General features: G+C 37.9%; 1 long non-coding RNA gene across 7 annotated transcripts in view; it reads right to left on the reverse strand.

Moving 5' to 3' along the window:
• The window catches only part of LOC123464679, a 419,653-nt gene that overhangs the window by 96,497 nt on the left and 300,453 nt on the right, over positions 1–22,703 (reverse strand). For all 7 annotated transcript variants that reach the window (XR_006639736.1, XR_006639734.1, XR_006639733.1 and 4 more), the window contains exons 2-3: positions 1,187–1,347; positions 176–255 (exon numbers count right to left, since the gene is read on the reverse strand). This is a non-coding gene — a long non-coding RNA (uncharacterized LOC123464679). The remainder of the gene's footprint in view (positions 1–175; positions 256–1,186; positions 1,348–22,703) is intronic.

Genomic DNA, 22,703 nt, shown 5'->3' on the forward strand with positions numbered 1-22,703 from the left:
AATAACAGCACAGAGGCTTAAAATTATAAGGAATTTATAAATCCATAGTATTCAATGTGAAAGCATGGATGAAATGTCCACTTTTCTGGCAAGATTTTACTTACCAACCATGTTAGGATAAATAGCATTAGCTTCTGTAGCAAGAATGTGAAAACAATAAAGGTTTATTACTTACAGTAAACTGGATGCAAGTTGACTCCTTGGCAACTTTTCCTTCAACGGTGACGTTAGCACACTTCCTCCACTTGCAGTCATCTAGACAAGACACAAGATAATCATGGATGTCACAGGGACCATTTTAAGGCAGTCATGGAAGTAGTGGCACGTGGCAAATATATATGTTCCTATAATTATTACATGTCACAAGCAACAGACTAGTAATCTAAATTTTAATAATTAAAATTATTTCAAGCTATTCAACAGCATTGCAAAATATATATATATGGAATAGATTTCTCCTCAGAAATCACACTGATACACAAAATTTAAATGATTCTCCCATTAGATGCTGCAAACTATGAAATTTAATAAATATACTAGATAAAAGTTTAGAGAAAATAGGAGTAAACCACTCTTACCACAAGAAATGATCCCTTTAAAACAAGGGAAAAGACAAAAATTTTTAATCTCTACAGTATTTAATAATTTTCTGGGATTTTTTTCCTGTTTGCTCATCTATTGTTTTATTGAGGTACAGTTGATTTTCAATATTATATTAGTTTCAGGTGTACAACATAGTGATTCAAAATGTTAATATACTCCATGAAAGTTTCTTTTCTGGAATATTAAAAGACTGCAATAATGCATGAATCAAAGGAAAAAGGAAGTGTGGTTCTCTGTTTCATTCATAAAAATTACTGAAATAGCAGCAAATTTACAAAATAATGGTTTTGTTGTTTTATACAGCCACTAAAGTTGATGGCTATGGACATTATGCAAAAACATGAGGCAATGCCTAGAATGTAATATTAAACAGGAAAGCAAGATATAAAATTATATTTAGTATAACTATGGAAGAGCAGCACTCATACATTTAGAAGAATAACTTTTATTTCTAGAGCATTAGTTTGGAAATCCAAGTAATCTTTCAATACTTATAACAAAAACTGAATGGCTTTTAAAATACCTATAGAGCTAGTCAATTTGGAAATAACAACAGTGGCTAATATTGCAATGTATCACTTACTAAACAACATTTTCATACATTGTATGTCATTTATTCTTCACATAGGGCTTTTAAAAGGTAATAAAGCGCATTCACAGAAGCATCTGGAATTAAACCCAATCTCCACACATTCCGTGGCAACGAGATCTAGCTGTCTATCCATATTCCTTGTCCTCTTCTTCCTAACAGGAGAGAATAGACATTATTTTGATGCATGTTGATGTATGGCAAAACCAATACAATATTGTAAATTTAAAAAAATAAATAAAATATCTGTCATGATGATTTAAAAAAGACATTATTTCAAATGGCAAAGTGCCCTTTTAAAAGATGATATTTCCCAGCTTCCCTTGTAGCTATGGGTCAACACTGCCCTCCTCTTCTGCTTTATATTTGCTTCCAGGATTGCAGGTGTGATGGCTGGAGGTATAGCAGCTGTTTTGGGCCATAAGGCATCTTTAAGGTCCATATTCTAAGCCTGGAACCCTTAAGTAGTGGAACCAATACCCTGACCCCAGAGAGCAATTTCTAGATTCCATTTACATGAATAAAAATAACTTACTGTGTGCTCAAGTCAATATTATATAGAATGGAACCTAATCCTAGCTGGTTATATGCTATTTCCTCTACAGCATACATGAGGTAATAAATGTTAGTGTAACAAAAATATTTTAAAATATTTAAAACAACCTTAATTCCTTTAATCCTATACCCAACCTTTAGAAAGAGTTATAGCTCCTACGGAAAAAAATAAAGTTACATTTGGTCACAATCTTATTAAACATTCTTCTTTTGGCACTATCAATTTCAGTGAGGAACTGACAAGACAAACAGATGGACAGAAGGAAGGAAGAAAAGGAGAGGCAAAAATAAAGGGAGAGGGGAAAGAGGAAGGAAGGTAGGAAGAAAGAGAAAATCTCAGCTTGTGTAGAGCCAGCCATACCTATAACTTCAATTACCATCTTGCCCAGGACCCCCAAATACATTTCACCAGCATAGACTACTCCTGTGAACCCTAAATATCCATATCCAATTGCTTACTGATACTGAGCATTGAAGAATTAATGCTTTTGAACTGTGATGTTGGAGAAGACTCTTGAGTCCCTTGGACAGCAAGGAGACCCAACCAGTCCATCCTAAAGGAAATCAGTCCTGAATATTCATTGGAAGGACTGATGCTGAAGCTGAAACTCCAATACTTTGGCCATCTGATGCAAAGAACTGACTCATTGGAAAAGACCCTGATGCTGGGAAAGATTGAAGGCGGGAGGAGAAGGGGACGACAGAGGATGAGATGATTCAATGGCATCACCAACTCAACGGACATAAGTTTGAGCAAGCTCTGGGAGTTGGTGATGGACAGGGAGGCCTGGCGTGCTGGAGTCCATGGGGTCACAAAGAGTCAGACACGACTGAGTGAACTGAACTGAACAACACTGAACCTCATAAAAGTCTGAAGCACTAAACTCAGCATCAGTTCAGTTCAGTTACTCAGTCGTATCTGACTCTTTGCTATGACCAAAGTTAAATTCAGAAACTTCCCTTCCAACTCAACAGCCTTAACTCTTTTCTGTCACGGTATTTATCTTCTTTTGACTTAAGGTCAGCCAACAACTTGGGGGTCAAAATAAGGCAATCCCACTAATCTCCCACACCCAATCCATGATCAAGTATTATCTATTTAAGCTTCTGGGTATCTCTAAAATTTGCCCACCTCTTTTTTCTCTCTAGTACCAGCAAGGTCTACACAACTCTCACAGCCCTTATCTACTACTATCAAAACCTAAAAGCCTTTCTCCCTGAATCCATTTTTGGCGTCTCCTTCAAGCTACACTGTAGCTTTGCAGGCAGTACGACATTTTAAAGTCAGTGAAATTTAAAGTGAAGTCACTCAGTCGGGTCCGACTCTTTGCGACCCCATGGACTGTAGCCTACCAGGCTCCTCCCTCCATGGGATTCTCCAGGCAAGAGTACTGGAGTGGGTTGCCATTATGCTTAAAACAATGTAATGATTTTCCTTTGTTTTTCTGATAAAGATGAAAATAAATAACAACCTAAAAGAAAAGCTGTCGTCTGGTGCCTCTTCATCATTGTATTCTGTACTCCAGATTCTCTTTCTTTATGCTCATCAAATGCACCTTCTGCATTTCCCCTGGAGTCTTGGAAGAGACTGTTCTCTTTCCCTGAAGTCCTTTTTCTCCCCTTTCTCTTTATTCCACACTTACCATTCGGTCTCAGCATCCTTAAGCATCTCAAATGTTTTTTTATCAAGGAATTTATTTGATAAAGATCCAGTTGCCTCAATATCTCATTATCATATATTCTTGTCTCTTCATAGTCATCTGATATTTCCTCTTAATATCTCTTTGTGTCATATATTTTCCCTCATAGCACCAAATTACATTGGCAATTACCTATTTGTGTGGTTATTTTGTTATTAACCTGTACCCTCTCTCAAAACACACACTAGATGCTCAAAGAGCATGAATTTTATATATTTTGCTCATTATTGCATTCTTATGCCGTTCTTTAAAAAAAGGGGTCTTAATATAGGTGTATATGTGGAAAGAGACAGATTAAATAGCTATAATAAACAAATGAATATATAATGTCCTAAAATATTAATAAGTGATAGAATCATGGATTACATTTTCCTTATTTTACTGTTCTGTGTTTCATATTTCATACAATTAGCATTAATAACAATTTTTATATTTTTTATTTTTTTAATTAAATAAGCTTATTGTCCAAATTTGGAAAAGTTTTAAAATGCAGTAAATATTTCAAATTCCAAAAAACATGACCCAAAGTTATCTGTTTGAGAAAATATTTCCTTTGCATTAAAATATGCACATACACATATTTACATAGATCTATTTCATTAAACTGGCTACTTCGGGAAGAACAGGAAAGGAAGTAACTGGAAGAAATGAACAGGTAAAGTTGAATAAGAGCAAAGACTTAACATAGCAGTGTATCATGACCCTAGGAACATGACCCTAATTCAATCTCTATAGCATTAATAATAATTTTCAAAGATACTTTTTAAATCTTGAAAACCAGACAACTGAATTCTGTCAGGTAGGTAAGAGGTTTTAATTGAACCAATAACACTATCTCTTATTTCTTGATAGCAGTAGCCTTTGCAAAGGCTAAAGCATTTATAGAAAAGTTGAATAGCCAGAAAAGTCCACAAAAACTTAAATTTCCTGAGAAAATAAACATCTATTGGCCTAGTCTAGAACAGGAATAGAGAACTCAAGTATTCTCAAGCAAATCCTTCAGTATTCGTACATGTTCCATAAATGCATCTTTATCCAACATAATCATAAAAATTAAAAAATAAAAGGACTCCCAGAATAAAAGAAGCATGTAAAGCTTCAAAAAGTGCTTAGTGAGACTGAGATTCTGTCTGAATACACACAGTTTAAAATACCCCTTTAATTAACACTTCCCCAGGGAATTTGCTTGTTTTACATTACATTTTCCTTTGCATTTAATGTCAAATATTATAGCTTGTTCTTTTTTCATATATGGGGCTTTGTGCTAAGACTTTGTTGCTGATTTTGACCTTTGCTTTTCTCTTCTGATCCTTCTCCCTCTTACTTAGTGTGTGCTTGACATAAAGCTTTTTGCATGCTCATTAGCACAATATTTAACTATCATCCACTCAAAAAAAAAAATCCCGTAAGAGCGCTTACTATTCTTATGTGCCCACAGTTACTTCAAGGATTTTTAGCATGTGTGATTGTTATTATTAAACAGGATATGTTACTGAAAAGGTTATCAAAAGGCTATATAATTTCAGAATCCTGGTAGAGAAAACTAAATGATTCAAATATATCTCTTTCTTTGGGTATTGTTATGAGATTGAGTATTATTTGTTTTAACAGTTTTATATATATTTTTTTCTGAATTTAGATGGTCATTTCACTTCATGTTGGTATTTTCAAACTGAACAAAACGTCTCAACTCTCATACTTTGGGAGAAGATACAAAGATTTATCTTAAACTGAAGTTGGTGGTGGTGGTGTTTGTTTTGTTTTGTTGCTAGATTTCAGTGGTTTTGAGATGCTAGATGCTAAGTTGTTTCCTGAAACATAAGTATATGTTAACACTTTTCTTCGCAGTTCTAGAGTCCATGGCAGCCTAAAGTTTGGGGATTCCCTCTGACAGAGTGTTTAAGAGAAGGAAGAATAAGTTTGATGTTATGCAAACTCAAGTTCAAGTCCTTACTTAGCATTAACTATGTGACCCTGAACAATCATTTTTACCGTTGACTTTCAATTTCCTCCTTTGCAAATAGTCTACTGCCCACCTCCTGAGTTTGTTTTGAGGATCAGGAAAAAACACATCATGCCCTTGGTACAATCTAGGCACTCAAATATTAGTTCCTTTCCCCCTTTTCCAGAAAACTATATTATATTTTGAACAGCATTTAAAGAAGAGATTTGATGAGATTTTTAAATAGAGATGCAAATAAGTTTGTCTTTTGTTTTATGAAAAAATGTTTGAGTCAAACTCTAAAGAGAGACGGCAAGATAGAAATTTTTAGCACCTTGTTTAAAGAACATTCTTTAATATTAATTTTGTCTCCTATTTGAGACAGGAGACCTGTCTCAAATAACATAAGAAGCCTGATGCGGAGGGTGTGTGAAGTATGTAATGAGTGTTACAACTCCTAAAGAACAGAGCCTGGCACTTGCTAAAGGTCATCTCAGAGAAAAATATCATCCAGCATTTTGAGGCTAGCTTTTCATTTATATCACTCAGATAGTTGGAGTTTTACTGCCAAAAAATCATGGACAAACAGGATGAATAAATGTTTAACAAAACTTTTAACAGCTAATTAAATTACTCATTGAACAAATACAAACATACCTATTTCCTCATCCTGTAAGTATTAAGTCCTGTTTTTGATTTTTTAATGGCTCCTAGTACATTCAATCATTGTGTGGCTCTGATGAACCTTTCATATATATTTATAACTTACAGAAGACGTTGTCCTGAAATCTGCCACAGTGCAAGGGAGAGAATTTGAGGTCTGGAGATGGATGTCTTTTTTTTTAACACATTTTTTTCTGGACACTATGGTTGTTCAGTGAACACAGAATTTTGAACATAAAACTGCACGTATTTCCCACTGGACAGCCAGCTCCCTATCCACGTTCTCAAGCCTCCTTGCTGGATGAGGAATTCCACATATCCTTATCAAATAAACTCTGTCTCCTTTGAAACAGATAAAACCAGTCTGATTTAAGAAATCTACAGAAGGCACTCTTTAAGCCCCTACCCACCTCCTTCAAGAAAGCCTTCTGTCATTATTAATAAACCCATCCACTCTTCAGATTCACCAATTCCCTTCAGTTTCCTAAGACCTGTCACACAAAGTGTTTCAAGTTCTTCTCCTTCAGACTTTCTGCCATGCTCAGCCTCTATACAAAGCACAGCTCACTTATTTTTGAATGAGGGAAAAAGAAAGCTTTCAGAGAATAAATGTCTTTCAAATATACTCATGAAATTGTAAACATCTTCTCAAACTGATTAAACAAAATGTCCAAATGGGAGCTGACTTCAAGCTCTGTCCTCAGTCTAGAATGCCTTTGTCCTCATCCTTTCTCATCTAGTTAGCTCCCAGCAGCCTGCCTTTAACTCAGGTCCATATTCTTGTAGGACACTTCAGTATCCTCCCCAACACAAACACACCCAGATGGCCCTTTCCTATCCTATGCCCGTGTTTACTTATCTATTTCCATTATTAAACCTTGACTTCTGTATCCTTAGGGTTTGGAAGCTCAAAGTTTCTTGAATGTATGAGCAAAAACATATCAAATGAAGAAGTCAGAAGCTCCCCTTAGATGCAGCAGCACAGAGGACAGGACTAAAAGAGCCCCAGAGATTCCCACTTTCCCATATCTCAGTACAGTATCCAAAGATGACCTGACAAATGTCCTCTGAGAGATCTAAGACTATTTGGCAGCAGAGGCTATAAATCTCTATATGAGTTATAAGTTTCAAGAGTTTTATCTCTTGATTATTTCCATGGTTCTTTCGACAAGTCTGCTGCTGCTGCTGCGTCGCTTCAGTCGTGTCCGACTCTGTGCGACCCCATAGACGGCAGCCCACCAGGCTCCCCCGTCCCTGGGATTCTCCAGGCAAGAACACTGGAGTGCGTTGCCATTTCCTTCTCCAATGCATGAAAGTGAAAAGTGAAAGTGAAGTCGCTGAGTCGTGTCTGACTCTTCGTGACCCCATGGACTGCAGCCTACCAGGCTCCTCCGTCCATGGGATTTTCCAGGCAAGAGTACTGGAGTGGGGTGCCATTGCCTTCTCCCTTGGACAAGTCTAGTTCATTCAAATTCCGAGCTGCCAATATAGTAACATTTTGATTCCAACTGTGTGACCTATAGTCCTTCAGGATGACTCTCTCACCAGGAAGAGATGCCTGAGATTTTAGGAATCTCATATCTGAAGTTCAGCTGGGGTGAAGGAGTGAGTTGGAAGAAAAAGGAAACTTGCCTGCCTCTCTTTCTTTTTTCAAAGTTCCAGGTAGGCTGCCCTTTTCTGTTCTACATTAGGCATAATAATATATCCTCCATGGACTAGCTACTTCTCTAGTAACAGCTTATGTATCAAGTTAATTTTTAATCTCCAAATTACAATAATAACTATCTTATTGATGGGCAAATTTGCTCCCACAAGTATAATGAGGTACATGATAAATACTAATTATGAGTTTGGTGTTATATGAACTACTAACTCTTATTATTTTTGTTAATAATGGCTTTGATATTTGCTTTTTCCTTTTTTTTTTTTTTTTATACTTAACTGCTTTTTCTTCTGAGTTTCATTCTCTGCTCCTAGCCTAGAACCTGACAAGATTACTACATTGTTCTCCATTTGTTCTGTTTTATTTTGAATCCATCCTGAGGAACTACCTACAATTCTCGTCTAGAATTCAATGCAGGCAGAAATTGGCAGCACATTGGGCATAAGTCCACTTTCTGTACATTTATTGTTTGCTGACCTCCTCATTGTATTCTTCACTCATTTCCCACCACTCATATGGCACTTAGTTCCACCTCTGAGTCTTTGTTCAAAGTGCCCTGTCAGATGGTTACACCAAATACCATCTAATCCTGTTAGATGATCCATTTATCTGGATCTAGTTTCCACCACTTGGCTCAGTCTTCTCCAACCACTTTCAAACTGAGTAGACAGATACCACAGCAGTGGTAACCAGAAGTAAGAACATTCTGAGAAACTGCAAAAGGACCCAGAGGACATTCTGTCTGCACAAAGAAAACTGCTAGGCTTGCCTATCATGGGTTTGGGAATTCACTTTAGCATCCAAATCAAGAAGTCAAATTTATACAGAGTGAAGTAAGCCAGAAAGAAAAACACCAATACAGTATACTAATGCATATATATGGCATTTAGAAAGATGGTAACAATAACCCTGTGTACAAGACAGCAAAAGAGACACTGATGTATAGAACAGTCTTATGGGCTCTGTGGGAGAGGGAGAGGGTGGGAAGATTTGGGAGAATGGCATTGAAACATGTAAAATATCATGTATGAAACGAGTTGCCAGTCCAGGTTTGATGCACGATACTGGATGCTTGGGGCTGGTGCACTGGGACGACCCAGAGGGATGGTATGGGGAGGGAGGAGGGAGGAGGGTTCAGGATGGGGAACACATGTATACCTGTGGCGGATTCATTTTGATATTTGGCAAAACTAATACAATTATGTAAAATTTAAAAATAAAATAAAATTTAAAAAAAAAAGTCAAATTTTCTCACGTTGGTGTTGGAAACTGCTAACATTCACAATTCCAGCCAAAGAGCAAAATACTCAATGTCTGAAACAAATACAAATCTAGAAACTTAGCCTGATAAAATCAGGTTTCAGAAGAGGCAGTGTGGGTCAGGCAGTTGGGTACCACAAACATGTAAGGCAGCCCTGTGTGTGTGAACTGGCCATCACATCTATGGGGTTGCTTCCCAGGTGGCTCAGTGGTAAGAATCCACCTGCCATTGTGGAAGCCAGAGGAGACTCAGGTTCAGTCCCCGGCTCAGGAAGATCCCCTGGAGAAGGAAACGGCAACGCACTCCAGTATTATTGCCAGAATAATCCCACGGACAGAGGAGCCTGGCGGGCTACAGATCATGGAGTTGCAAAGAGTGAGACATGGCTGAGTGGCTGCACATGAACACACACATTTAAGGAGTCAGATAGAGTCCGGATGCACTCACCTTCCTATAGAAGGGTGTATAGGAAACAACATGTAGCTGACTAATGTAATGTTCTCCACCAAAGAAATGATAGAAGATATTTGGCAACTGCTTTAATTTTTAAATGTAATAGGAGTCAGAAATTTCAAGGATTTTTGTTCTTTATTGTATCAATGACACTCTTTGTTCTGATTCTGCTTCTAGGTGGCTATATACCTTGAGCTAGTTATTAACCTTCTCTCTGCATCAGTTTTACTTTCAACTCTGAGATTAAAAACCTGGTAATGGGGAACATTCCTCTTAGGGGCAAAATGCTGTTCCTTTTTCTCTTAGATTGTTATATTAACCCACATCAGTTCTATGAAATCACATCCAGTCATAAGTCATGATGAAATCTACCCATATTTAACTTCCCAAAGATTCTTGAAATTACTCAGAATGACTGAAAAAATAAAAATTGCCTAATCAAGATATTCCATAATATTACACTTTGACTCAGTGTAATGACATAACCTTAACATGTTAATATGAAAAAAAAAGTCTTCTTTGTCTAATTTTCTATTAGAAGGAGCTAATATTTTGACAGTGCTCTTTCTTTTTTATGATAAAGCATACTTATTAACTTGACCTCCCCACAATAAAAGAAAAATGCCTTAGTTTATTTTACTCTTTCAGTACAATACTACCTATTTGGTGCACTGAAATTCTATGTTGAGTTTGTCTCTAAAGCCCTTAAAGAAGAGACATTACTTTACCAACAAAGTCCATCTAGTTAAAGCTGTGGTTTTTCCAGTAGTCATGTATGGATGTGAGAGTTGGACTATAAAGAAAGCTGAATGGTGAAGAACTGATGCTTTTGAACTGTGGTATTGGAGAAGACTCTTGAGAGTCCCTTGGACTGCAAGGAGATCCAACCAGTCCATCCTAAAGGAAATCAGTCCTGAATATTCATTGGAAGGACTGATGCTGAAGCTGAAACTTTGGCCACCTGATGTGAAGAACTGACTCATTGGAAAAGACCCTGATGCTGGAAAAGATTAAAGGCAGGAGGGGAAGGGAACAGCAGAGGATGAGATGGTTAGATGGCATTACCAACTCGATGGACATGAGTTTGAGCAAGCTCTGAGAGTTGGTGATGGATAGGGAGGCCTGGCGTGCTGCCGTCTACGGGGTTGCAAAGAGTCAGACACGACTGAGCAACTGAACTGAACTGAAGAGTCTTAAGGCTGAATTTTAACTTCCTATTTGGGGAACTCATCATCCCAGTAATTTTCCAGCAATGCAATTGTATTCACAACTTGAATGAATGCCTATACAGAGTACTGTTTCACAAGGAAGCTCCTAGAGTGTAGAGTTAAATGCCCAATTAAACAGTAAGTTAATATGGACATGAAGATGAAGTTTTCCATCATAACCTAGTAAACCTAAAACTTTGCAAACCTTTGCGTACTTCTTGGACCACTTTTCCTTTGTTAACAGTGGTAGGAGAAGTCTTAACAGCCCAGACAAAAATAATGTCAATCTTTACCTTATGCTACAAGCAAACATGACTTCAAAATATATCAAAGATGTAAAAGTTAAAGCTGAACAACTTATCAAAGAAAGTAGGATAAAAAGGATAAAATCTTATTGACTTTGGTAGAGAATATCTGTTAGGACACAGAAACATGATTCACAAAAGAAAAAAGTTGATAATTGAACTAAATTAAAATTTAAAACTTCTGCTCACCAAAAACTACCCTTGAGAAAATGAATAGGCAAGAAAACGAAGATGAAATTGTATGTATGTGTGTATGTATCTGTGTATGTATTCAACCTATTGATAAGACAAACTAATTAAAAATCAGTGAAAGTTCAATGACACAAACATGATACACTGTATTTTTTTAATGGAAGGTTTATATAGATCATTCTACCCTTTCTTTACCAAAGAATCCTTCATTAACTTATTTCAATAGCTTTGTAGAATGTAAAAAATGTCTCATAGAGCACTACACAAAAGTTGTTTGCTATTATAAATCAAACTCTGAGTGTGTGTTTGTAGAAGCAGAGGGATATTTCTGAGGATAATAGGAATCTCTGTAGTTTTTAGAATTACCTTAGTCAAATTTTAAGGACAAAGAAATTCTTCTTTTGTAGCAACATTTTTATCATAACATAAATCATAAAACTACATGTATATATTCTTAATTATATTTTTAATCAACTTTATTAAGGTATAGTATGTTGGTGGTGATTTAGTCACTAAGTTGTGTCAGACTCTGGTGACCACATGGACTATAGTCCAGCAGGCATCTCTGACTATGGGATTATCCAGGCAAGAATACTAGAGTGGGTTGACATTTCCTTCTCCAAAGGATCTTCCCAACCCAAGAATCAAACTCACATCTCTTGTGTCTCCTACATTGGCTGGCAAATTCTTTACCACTGTGCTGCCTCTGTTTATCCTAAGCGTACATTTATTTAATTGTATAAAAATTTTTACAATGTTTCTCAAAGTGGTTGTTATGATTTGACATTTTTAAAAACAATAATATGAAGTTCCAATTGCTCTATATCCTTTCCAACACATTATTATCAGCATTTTAAATATCAGTCATTCCATTGGATGGGCAATCTTCACATCTTACTGAAGATTTACTTTGCAGTTCCCTAATGGTAAGTGATAAAAAAGCATATTTGTATACTCCTATAAATGCAAGATAAGCTCAAATCTTTTGCTCATTTTTAATTAGTTTGTCTTATAAATAGGTTGACACACACATATACAGATACATACACACATACATTCAATTTCATCTTTGTCTTCTGCTTCTTGCCTATTCATTTCAAGGGTATTTTTTAGTGAGCATAAGTTTTAAATTTTAGTTTAGTCCATTTATCAACTTTTTTCATTTCTGAAGCATATTTTCTGTGTCCTAACAGACCTTCTATAAAAAAGGTCAAGAATATTTTATCCTTTTATCCTACTGTTTCTTTGATAAGTTGTTTTAGTTTTAACTTTTACATCTTTGACACATTTTGAAGTCATGTTTGCTTATAGCATAAAGATTGCAGTACTGTTAAAAATTATAATAAAATAAAAATTAAATACATACATTCTCAACTTATGCACAAATACATACACAATATGTGTGTCTATTTTTGGATTTTCTATTCTGTTTCTGTTGTGTTCCCTTGATCTGTATTTCTTCTTAGACTAATACCACACTATCTTGATTGTTCTATGGAAATCCTTTAAATCAGTATGTCATCCTACTCTTTCTTTTTAGAAATTATTTAGGATATTCTAATTCCCTTGTATCTTCTCTCTTTTCTTACATACTCATGTAAATTTAAGAAGCAGCTCAATTTCTCAAAAAAAAAAAAAAAAAACTACAAGTATTCCAACTGGCACTGCGGTGAATCCACCACAGCATTTTGAGGGGAAATGACATCCGAATAGTACCGAATCTTCCAATCCATGAATTTGTGTTCATTTCTTTCAGCAATATTTTGTCGTTTTCAGGATATAGGTCAAGCACATATTTTGTTAAATGTATCCTGTCACCTACAAATTGGCACTTGCCATCTACCTCTACAAGGATTAAGTTATGAGCTGCTGATCTTCAATTCCCCCTGAAAGGAGTTCCCAGGATGAAGAGCACAGATGAAGCCCTCTGTGCTCTGGAAAAAACTGGAAGAACAGGTCTTCAGATAATTAGATATTTTCAGGGGACAATTTTATGAGCCCAATTCTTGTATCTCCTCATACATAGAAAGGTACTGAAATCCTTAATGGTGATGTCTGCTCCAGAAACCTTCTGCAAAAAATATATGCTTAATTGCATGTACTCCTCCTTTACCAAAATCACATATATACTGACCATCCCCCCACCTCTTTGGAGCAGTTTCTCAGAGCTATCTGAAATGCTGTCTCCTGGGCTTCACTCTGCCCCAACTTAAACTTAACTCACAACTCTCAGGCTGTGCATATTTTGTCAGCTAACAATCCCTGGTGATTTCTTGTCCTCTGATGCCACTTTAAATGGCAATTTTAAAAATTTGATTTTCCAATTATTCTTTGCTAGACTATAGAAGTATATTAAATAATTGTTTTTATATGTTAGACATAGAGGCTTCCCAGATGGCTCAGTGGTAAAAGAATCCACCTACTGATGCAGGAGACATGGGTTCATTGCCTAGTCAGGAAGATCCCCTGGAAGAGGAAATGGCAAACCACTCCAATATTCTGGCCAGGATAATCCCATGGACAGAGGAGCTACTATCCATGGGGTCTCAGAGTTGGACAAAACTGAGCATGCTCACGCACAAGTTAGATGTTCATCCTGACAAAAGTTTCATGTCATACGTTTTATGTTTTGTTTTCATTTTAATTCAGTTCAAAATATTTTCAATTTCCCTCATGGAATCTTTAGTGCCCCATGGGTTATGTAAAAATGTTAATTTCCACATATGTCTTATTTTTCTCAAGTCTGCATTGTGCTCACCTCACCACACTACCAAGTACTCAATTCCCCTCAGGCTGTGAGCCAATAGTCAGGAATATAGCGAACCGAGGTTACTAAACTTTCTAATTCCTAACAGGCATGTAGCAAAACCCAGTAGAAACCCATGAGGACATTGAACCATCCTTTCTCCTTTAGGCTCATTTGGAAACAGTGTCACAGCAGGAAATAACCCATTCAATGGGGATGATAGCACAGAGTCAGTAAGAGAAAGACTCACAAAAGACAGAGTTAAGAGAAAACAAAAAGGATGTTGAGGCATCCTGGGATAACAACAGGAAGCAAGTATGGGGAATGGTCACTTGATGTTACGCAAAGTTCCAAGAAGGGCCATCCAACAGGAGTTGTGGCCTCAGGCAGAGAGACACAGAGAGTGGACTAAAGAAATGAACACTCCAGCCTCTTTCTTCTCTTGCACCAAACTCATTTTGGTTCCTCCCACTGGCCATTTCAACCAATAGCTGAAAGGCAAGAGAACCTGGTTTATACAATCCATGGAGGTCAGCCACCTGAACACAGGAATAAGGTAAAGCTGAAAGTGCAGACTGAGGGGCAGATTAAGAATAATCAGCAAGTACATCATGCTATGAATTTCTATGCATCAAGTTTCAACCTTTATTATTGAAATCACCAACACTGAAAGAACACATGAGATTATGAGATGGCTTCCACAGATGAAACATACAAACAAAAGATACTGTGTCTCCCCTAGCACTAATGACATCTATTTTTTCCTGCCTGCTCTCAGGGTCCTGTTAAGTCTGGCTGATTGACACAAGGATTGGAAATGTAATCCTAAATGACATTTACTCTTCCTTTAAAAGCTGCTTAGCACCAGTCTGCAGGGCTATTAGTTCATCCTGCATTTACCACAGGGGAAAAAAAAAAGCCAGACAATGATGGCTGAACTCCTAGAAACAGTTGGATAACTAATATCCGGGTGTTTTTCAGGACATGGGGAAAGCTTGATTGAATATGTCAGTGGGCATTTGGCTTTTACTATAGCTATTTTATCCCTCAAATGGATTAGAATTATCAGGCAGATGCCAGCACACACACCCAGCACAAACTTGCTCAAGGTCTGGCCTGGCACTTCCTTTAGGATCAAAACTTCTGAGCAGTGATTGGTCTAGTATTAGGTCTAATCCAATCCAGCTACTGACAAGTAGCTTCCTCTCTGGGAACACTGGGTACTTGTGCAATTAGAAGAGGCCTATTTGTAACTACTTTGCCAACAAAGGTTCGTCTAGTCAAGGCTATGGTTTTTCCTGTGGACATGTATGGATGTGAGAGTTGGACTGTGAAGAAGGCTGAGCGCCGAAGATTGCTGCTTTTGAACTGTGGTGTTGGAGAAGACTCTTAAGAGTCCCTTGGACGGCAAGGAGATCCAACCAGTCCATTCTGAAGGAGATCAGCCCTGGGATTTCTTTGGAAGGAATGATGCTAAAGCTGAAACTCCAGTACTTTGGCCACCTCATGCGAAGAGTTGACTCATTGGAAAAGACTCTGCTGCTGGGAGGGATTGGGGGCAGGAAAAGGGGACGACAGAGGATGACATGGCTGGATGGCATCACTGACTCAATGGACATGAGTCTCAGTGAACTCCGGGAGTTGGTGATGGACAGGGAGGCCTGGCGCGCTGCAATTCATGGGCTCGCAAAGAGTCAGACATGACTGAGCGACTGATCTGATCTGATCTGATTTGTAACTACTATAAGTCAGGTTTTTCCACTAATGGGTATTGCTCAACTCTGACTTTTCTTTAAGATGAATAGGTAATAACTGACCACCAGAAGTACCCATCTCTATCTTTGAGGTCGTCCCTTTTCCAAGAGTTAACTATTCCCATTGGCCTTAGCAATTTGTTATATATATATATACACACACACACTTGGAATTAAGAAAATATTTTCTTTGTAGCCATAAGCTACAAATAAGCCATAAGCTATTTGCTGGGGTGGATGATAGTGTGTGATTAATCTGCAGGTTACTATAAACACAGAAACTGGGAAATCTTTTAGACAACTGAGCTATTTTCTTTCCTTAATAATAATTGCTCTTGTTTAAAAAGCACATACTACATGCCAGTAACTGTTCTAAGTACTTAAGTATTTTATATTTTTAATTCTCATGAAATAAATAGCATTATTGAGGTAGGAGACAGGCCCTTGGACTGGACGCTTGGTGTCTGTTGAGTAAAATTGAAGCTTTGTTCTCTCCCAGACGCTCCAAGGACAAAGCTAATGAAGAAAGCTGAGCTCTGCTGAAGTTAAGAGATAAGAAATATGATGACCACTCCTAAGGTCACGGAAATCTTCCCTGTCTGCACACGTACATGAAGGCTCCTCAGTTCAGTTCAGTTCAATGCTCAGGTCCGACTCTTTGTGACCCCATGGACTGCAGCACACCAGGCTTCCCTGTCCATCACCAACTCCCAGAGTTTACTTAAACTCATGTCCATTAAGTCGGTGATGCCATCCAACCATCTTAGTGGGTCAGAAAAGGAGGGGGTGCCACCATATAATAAGCATGGATATGCACCCACAGGCCTCTGCAGTGGGATCCGTCTTAGCAAAAAGCTGCACATGGGCAGGTTGGGGAGGGTCCCAGGACCAGTCAAGTGTGAGGAAAAAAGCACAAAACACCAAGATATTCGCCAAATGTAAACAAAGATCTGGAAGGACAGTCCTACGAAAGTGACTTAAAAATCACGTCTTTACTGCTCTCTTCACCAGAGAGGATGCCCATATGCTTTCTTCCATATGCTTGGATGTGTATTTCTACCAAGCTTCTGACTTGAATAAATAAACTCTTTCCCTGTGCGCTCTCATGTTCATTGTGCTATGTCTTTCCAAATAAAATTTGTACCCATTTTTACAGTTTCTGCCTCCTTGAAACATTCTTTGCTTTCAAGTAGGGGAAAGTGCTTTGCTGCTAGGCTTAGTGCCTGGTGGACTAGCAACTAGGATTCCTGGTTTTCATCCAGGTCACCAGGTTTGATTCCTGAGCAGGGGGCTAAGATCTTGCATCAGGACCACTCCATCAGGTGAAGCTCTGAGATCTAGCAAAACTGTGTAAAGTCACACACTCAGTAAATGCGAGAGGCCTATGAACACAAGTTGGTCTGATTCTGACACCCATATTCCTATCTGCCATGTTTATCTGTCCACCTAACAAAATAGCACCAAATTATTAGCCTCTCGGGACTCGATTTGTTGCAGGGTGGAAGCCAATTCTGACTCCATGTTGGAACTGTTTCTTTGACTTGCTTTTCATTGCTTTTGTTATTATAATCATACAGAATGGTTTGCCTCAGAGAATCCTGCCCCTCTGCCAGACTGTTAAAGTAAAGTGCCTTGTTCAGAGCCCTGTCCACCTGTGGATGGCAGGAAGGAAGAAATTAACACATTCCCTGCCTGAGGCTTCCCATTCTAGATGTTTGCAAGATTAATGGCCTTTTTACTTTGCTTTCCTCAAGCCCCCCTCATCTCTAATCTATAAAAGAAGCTGGCATCCAGACCCCAATAAGATGGTAATTTTTTGAGCCCTGCCATTTTCCCGGGCTGCCAGCTCCCCAGTTAAAGTCTCTTCCTTGCCGCAACACCTGGTCTCTCAGAGTCATTGGCCAATCGTGTGGCAAGCAGAGCAAGTTTGTACTGGGTAACAGATTCATTGTGCACAGGGAATGTAACTGTGTTTGCAGATGGTAACCCACCAGTCACACATTAGGTGTTGTTACTCTCTACCACAAAGCCTAATTGGCATTTTGTGACCCTGAATTCCGAAAGTGTTGTGAGCTCACAGTGGGATTTGAATTTTTCATGTCTGTTTGAGGGATCCCTTGGGTTTTCTTTGGCCAGTTTAGGGATAGTGCATCCTCACTATGGATGTCTCAAGTATTGACAGCCACTTAGCTAGAGAAGGACAGGAAGGGGTTGCTAGTGGTGCAGAGAGATAACGTGAAACATGTTTCTCTCAATATATTTCCTTTTAGGAAAAAATACTGACATAAACGAAGAGTCAACCCCTAGGTGGCTAACCAAACCTTCCAGAATAAGTATGGAGGTTCTGAATGGAGTCAAACTGAAATTATTATTTAAGAGCAAGTAAATCGAAAAAGGAGAAAAAAATATATATTAATGCATGTATACATACAAAGACCCTGATGCCGGGAAAGACTGAGGGTAGGAGGAGAGGGAGACGACAGAGGATGAGATGGCTGGATGGCATCACTGATTCAATGAACGTGGGTTTGGGTGGACTCCGGGAGTTGGTGATGGACAGGGAGGCCTGAGGTGCTGCAGTTCATGGGGTTGCAAAGAGTCAGACACGACTGAGAGACTGAACTAAACTGATGGACTCTAGAAAAATGTTACAGATGAATCTGTTTGCAAAGCAGACAGAGAGAGACACAAACATAGAGAAAAACATATAGACACCAAGTGGGAAGGGTGGGTGGGATAAACTGGGAGACTGGGATTGACATATATACACTACCATGTATAAAACATATAACTAGTGAGAACCTGCTATATAGCACAGGGAACTCTACTCAATGCTCTGTGGTGACCTAAATGGAAGGGCAATCCAAAAAAGAGGGGATATATGTATAGCTGATTCACTTTGCTGTACTGCAGAAAATAACATAACATTGGAAAGCAACTATACTCAAATAAATTTTTTTTAAAAAAAGAGCAAGGCTGTTACAATGATAATAAGAAGCTCTACTGGTTTCAGACACTATTAATTAGCACTGGGATCCTCAGGGCTCTCTGGCCCGAATGACAAAACTAACAAAAACAGACACTGACAACAGAGGTTGTGTAAATTTATAGGCTGTAGAGTGGTATCACACTACATATGTAGAAGAATATAGTATTGGGTTAATTTCTAAAGAAGAGCTTAAGGTATGGAATGAATTTTTATTATTTTATGTGACATTTGAATGTTACAGAAATATCCTGGAAGCCAAAAGCTTTCCAGAAATCTCTGAGTTAGAAAGCTCTAGAATTCATGTCAGATCCAGTGCTGAGTGGATCAAAAGGCAGACAGAGGGGAGAATGACAAATCCATCATTACACACTCAAAAAGGCAAACTAACTTCCACTGCTTCAGAAACTCCTTTAGGAAAGCATCCTTCACACCATGTTTACTTTCTCCTCCACTGACACACTTCTTGATTAGTTAGAATCTCCAAAAAAAAATGTTCTATGGTCAGCACTCAGATACCACTAAAGATGCCAACTTGTAAAAGTCTCCCTCAAGATGAACATTAGAGCAAAATATGCCTCACATGGACTTGGAGGGCACTCTGCTAGGTGAAATAAGTCAGCCAAAGAAAGACAAATTGCTATATGACAGCACTTATATGTGGCATTTTAAAAATACAACAAGTTAGTGAACTTAACAAATAAGAAAGAGATAGATACAGAGAACAAACTAGTGGTTACCAGTAGGGAAAAGGTAACAGAGAGGAACGTAAATGGATAGGGGAGTTAGAGGCACAAACAATTAGGCATAAAATAAATTACAAGGATATATTGTGCAACACAGAGAATATAGTCAGTATTTTGTAATAACCATAAATGTACTATAACCTTTAAAATTATGAATCATTATACCGTATACCTGTAACATATACTATTGTACAGCAACTATACTTCAATGAGAAAGGAAAGAAGGAAGGAAGGGAAGTAGGAGGGAAGGAGGATATGATAGACACTATGGTTGATGAAGCATATGTGCTAAAGTAATAATTGGGGTATTTGTGTGAAGAGAATATGGGAATATCGGAGGTTTTCTGTCTTATTTTTCTTTTACTATTATTATAACTTTAATGTAAGTTTGAAAAGATTTCCAAAAATTTATGAAAAAAGTAATAAGGAATATCTCTATGTACAGGAGATGTCCAGGATATATATCAGTGAAAAGTAAGGTGCAAGAATGGTGTGCTTTAAGGTTAGTGATTATATTGTTATCTGCAATTAATGACCCAGACAACCATGATGGTATGGTCACTCATCTAGATGAAACATCCTGGAGTGTGAAGTCAAGTGGCTCTTAGGAAACATTATTATTAACAAAGTTAGTGGAGGTGATGTAATTCTAGCTGAGCTATTTAAAATCCTAAAAGATGATGTGGTTAAAGTGCTGCACTCAGGAAAACAGCAGTGGCCACGGGACTGGAAAAGATCAGTTTTCACTCCAATCCCAAAGAAAGGCAATGCCAAAGAATGTTCAAACTGCTGTACAACACTGCTCATTTCACATGCTAGCAAGATTATGCTCAAAATCCTTCAAGTTAGACTTCAACAGTATGTGAACCAAGAACTTCCAGATGTTCAAGCTGGGTTTAGAAAAGGCAGAGGAATCAGATCAAATTGCCAACATCTGTTGGATCATAGAGAAAGCAAGAGAGTTCCAGAAAAAAACATCTGCTTCATTAACTATGAAAAAGCTTTGACTGTGTGAATCACAACAAACTGTGGAAAATTCTTAAAGAGATGGGAATATCAAACCACATTACCTGTGTCCTGAGAAACCTGTATGCAGGTCAAGAAGCAACAGTTAGAACTGGACATGGAACAACTGACTGGTTAAAAATTGGGAAAGGAGTATGACAAGGCTGTATATTGTCACCCTGCTTATTTAATTTATATGAAGAGTACATCATATGAAATGCTGGACTGGATGAAGCACAAGCTGGAATTAAGATTGCCCGGAGAAATATCAGCAACCTCAGATGTGCAGAGGATACCACACTAATGGCAGAAAGAGAAGAGGAATTAAAGAGCCTCTTGATGAGGGTGAAAGATAAGAGTGAAAAAGCTGGCTTAAAACTCAACATTCTAAAAACTAAGATCATGGCATCTGGTCCCATCACTTCATGGCAAATAGAAAGGGAAAAATTAGGACCAGTGACATTTTATTTTCTTGGGCTCCACAAGCACTGGGCATAGTGACTGCAGCTATGAAATTAAAAGTTGCTTGCTCCTTGGAAGAAAAGCAATGACAAACCTAGAAAGTATATTAAAAAGCAGAGACATTGCTTTGCCAACAAAGGTCTGTATAGTCAAAGCTATGGTTTTTCCTGTAGTCATGTACAGATATGAGAGTTGGACCAGAAAGAAGGCTGAGTGCTGAAGAATTGATGCTTTCAAATTGTGGTGCTGGTGAAGACTTTGAGAGTCCCTTGGACAGCAAGGAGATCAAACCAGTCAATCCTGAAACAAATCAATCCTGAATATTCATTGAAAGGACTGATGCTGAAACTTTAATACTTCGGCCACCTGATGTGAAGAGCTGGTTCGTTGGAAAAGACCCTGATGCTGGGAAAGTGTCAGAATAGGAGAAGGAGGCGACAGAGAATGGGATGGTTGAATGATATCACTAACTCAATGGATGTAAGTTCGAGCAAACTCTGGGAGATAGCTAAGGACAGGGAACCCTGGTGTGCTGCAGTTCATAGAGTTGCCAAGAGTCAGACATGACATAGAGACTGAACAACAACTGATTGAAACAGAAATGTGTTTGTTAGAATTAATGAATTAACAATGTTATTTTAAAAACAAACTATCGGTTCCCATTGGAGGTTGCCAGGACATTACCCTATTAAACTGAAAAGTTTAAAATTGGGAAGTTAAAGGAAAAAATCAAATGTTGATACTGCCTTTGTCTATGAACTGTAGTTGAGATTTTAAAATGCTCAGGATGTATTAGTATACATCCTGTGACCTGTATAAATTTCTTCACCTCTCTGAACCTTGTTATTTGTCTCTAGATGAAGATAATACCACTTACCTCACAGTGATAGTTAAGAACATTAAAATATACAATGTATGTAATGTTTCCTGTTCAGGGAGTTACCTTCTCTACAAAGACATTGCTATACTCCTTAAGGACAATTAACCTTTAATGTACTTCTTTTGTATTCTCCCGTTCTTCAGTTTATCATTAAACTACCTACTCTAAGGCCTACTATATCTCAAGCACTGTGTTAGAGGTGACTATGAAGGTGATTAACACATTCTCTCTGACCCCAAAGAACTTTTAATCTAGTAAAACAACTACCTAGAAGATAGCTGGAGCTCATTAAATCCTTGTTGAATAAAACAGAAATTTTCAGACTGGTTTAGATTTCAAGAGACTGTCTGGTGGCTCTTTTTCACACATGCTTCTTGTCTTATAAAAATAAAATAGGAAGACAGCAGCAGTCTTGGTACCAAATTACCAAAAAGATAATAATGAAAGAAAAGCTTAAAAAAAAAACACACACAACAAATCTACAAAAAGAAAAGATTTAATATTACTTAGATTTAAAGTAAAATTGTCTCAAGAATATATGTGTGTTTCAGTCTTACCCAGCCTGCCAGCAAATAGGCACCATTAAGCTATTCTGGTCATGTTAACTGTTTAGGACAAATGGGGCAAGAGTGAAGATTAATGAAGACAAATAGCATTTGAAATGGCAGGATCTAATTCTAGGTAAGCTGCCCTAGAGATGACAGCTGAAATTCACTCATACCCCAAAACTACACCCAACAGCAATTCATTATACGCATGAAATGAGGTGAGAATTATTGACCCCGGGTGGGCACATTCCTCCTGGGAATCTCCTACAAGCGGTGGCAAGCTGAATGTGAAAATGTATTCCACTCTGGGTAGAAAGGCTTCTACTGTAAAAAATATATATCAACAAGGCTAGTACCCCATGAGGAACATGAGAAATCCTGAGTAACAGTGACAGAAACGATTCCTTGGTTTAGTATCTCCTGTTATAACCAGTTGTGGATT

Source organism: Bubalus bubalis, chromosome 11 (genome assembly GCF_019923935.1).
Source record: "Bubalus bubalis isolate 160015118507 breed Murrah chromosome 11, NDDB_SH_1, whole genome shotgun sequence".
Taxonomy (NCBI): Eukaryota; Metazoa; Chordata; class Mammalia; order Artiodactyla; family Bovidae; genus Bubalus; species Bubalus bubalis.